The sequence below is a fragment of the Myotis yumanensis genome, unplaced genomic scaffold, assembly GCF_028538775.1.
Source record: "Myotis yumanensis isolate MYYU_CA2020_CCGP unplaced genomic scaffold, mMyoYum1.0.hap1 SCAF_2, whole genome shotgun sequence".
NCBI lineage: Eukaryota > Metazoa > Chordata > Mammalia > Chiroptera > Vespertilionidae > Myotis > Myotis yumanensis.
Genome location: NW_027223753.1, coordinates 66,333,259 through 66,335,297, shown reverse-complemented (window position 1 = coordinate 66,335,297; position 2,039 = coordinate 66,333,259). Strand labels below are relative to the sequence as shown.

Here is a 2,039-nt window from a genome sequence, read left to right as displayed (position 1 = left end):
ATAAGAGTGCTCTTCTGGTCAGAAGGGACAAATAGTGCAAAGGCCCTGAGGTGTGCATATGTTGGGCATGTTTGAGAAACTGTGTCCAGTGGAACTGGCGTGAAGTGAGCAAGGGAGGGGGTAAGAAATAGATCAGGGAGGCCGGAGTGTACAGGGAAGCCAGAGTGCACAGGGCCTGCAGATCACCGCCAGGGCTCTGGCTTGCACCATTCATAGCTCGGGAGACATGGGAGGATTTTGAGCAGAGGAGTGACATAACCTGATATATATTTTAAAAGGATCGCTTTGACCATTTTGTTGAGAATACAAACAGTAGGGGTTAAAGGTGGAAGCAGGGAAATAAAAAACTGCTCAGTTCTGGTATAAAATGAAGTGAATTAGAACATATTTCCAAATCTCATTTGGTGTACATTAAACTTGGTTAGTTCATTTTCCATATAGCAAAATGAGCAAGCTGGGGAGGCCTGTTTGAACACCTATTTATCTTGGCCAAATACTTTCTTCTAGCATCTTGAAGTCATTTATTTGGCCATGTTGGTGCTATAACCAAAATGAGTTTTTCTATAATAGTGACATAAATCCTGGAATTCCAATAGAAGATTGGATTAAATAGAACTTTTTTTGGGGGGTGGGTGGGTGGTATATTCCAACCACTTCTTATCAAAACCAGTATAATTTCTTGTATAGATTGGGTAGTGATTTGAAAACATCATCTATTCAGGTTCTGTCTGAAAGTAGAATATAGATTAATAGTAAAATATCATTCGAAGCAATATCATTTTACTATGCAAAATTAGGATCAGAAGCATGATCTTTTGAAAACAAGGCATGGAATACTGACAGGAATTTGAATTAATTTTGAATAGCCATTGATCTTATCATCCAATCCTTAGCTTCAGATGCACACAATTGAGCCCGAATGGGAAATTTGATGCTGTTTTTCTTATTGAGGTGATAGAACTAGAAATCACATAAACTTTAGTAAGCTTATTTATGGATAGTCGAGTAACTTTATGGACCATGCTTGGGTTAATGATAGGGCAGACATGCTATTAAAGCAGAATACTATTAGTTAACCCACTGGTGATGTGCATTAGTGATACTTGAAAAGTTATACAGTAGTGGGGACTTCTGTAGTTTTAGTTTATCCCTCTATTAAGATTTGTAGGTATTTTAGATGAACCCATGATTCTCCCATTCACTCTCAGTGAATGACTCAGATCCCTTTAACCTACCAGGAGACATGCTAGAGAAGGCTTTCTGTTAATGAAACAAGACTGGCTTGTTTTCTTTCAAAATGCAACACAGTTACTTTGGAATTACAAGTCTACTGTGTAACCATGGAACATCCTCAGTTGACATACAGATTACACAGTTTATTGGAGATGTGAATCATATTTTCTGTATTTACTCAAGGGTTCACAGATTGGGACTCAAAGGGCAGCAAAGAGAGGAGACTGTTCAAGGAAGTGTTGGGTTAATCGGAGTCCTTCCCCTTCATATCTGATTAATCTTTTGCCAACAATTGACCAATGCATTTATGGAAGAAATGCTCAGACAATGATAATCAATTACCTTTTAGAAATAACTGTGGTGCTTATCTAGATAGCACTTACACTTAAAAAATTAGAGTGATAAAGAGAAGATTAGCATGGCTTCTGAGCAAAGATAACATGCACATTCATGAAGTATTCTATATTTGTAAACTAAACTTATTGTGGTAATCATTTTGATATATAGTCATTAAGTTGTACATCTTAAATGTATACAGTGTTACCTCAAAAAAACTGGAAAAAAGAGAAATATTTGTGTTTTGAGGTGGGAAGGAGGGCCAAAGGGTCAGGTAAGGCAGTCCCATCTTTTGAGACTGTAGTCAGAAATTTAGCAAGAAATTGAAAATGAAAAATACTGTATGAAGCACATGTGTAGTTAACTGAAATCTGGCATCATTTTAAAACTAAGTGGTTAAGAGGGTATAAATGTTAGTATTCCATTGCCATCCCTGCCATCACAAATCTACAGCCTACTATTTTCCTACC

The 2,039-nt window shown here is 37.1% G+C and overlaps 1 non-coding gene across 1 annotated transcript; it reads left to right on the top strand.

Moving 5' to 3' along the window:
• The first annotated feature begins 1,593 nt into the window (after positions 1-1,593).
• Positions 1,594-1,703, top strand: LOC139004605 (U6 spliceosomal RNA). The gene has a single exon (XR_011470469.1). It is a non-coding gene; the product is annotated as a U6 spliceosomal RNA (small nuclear RNA).
• The last annotated feature ends 336 nt before the right edge of the window (positions 1,704-2,039 follow it).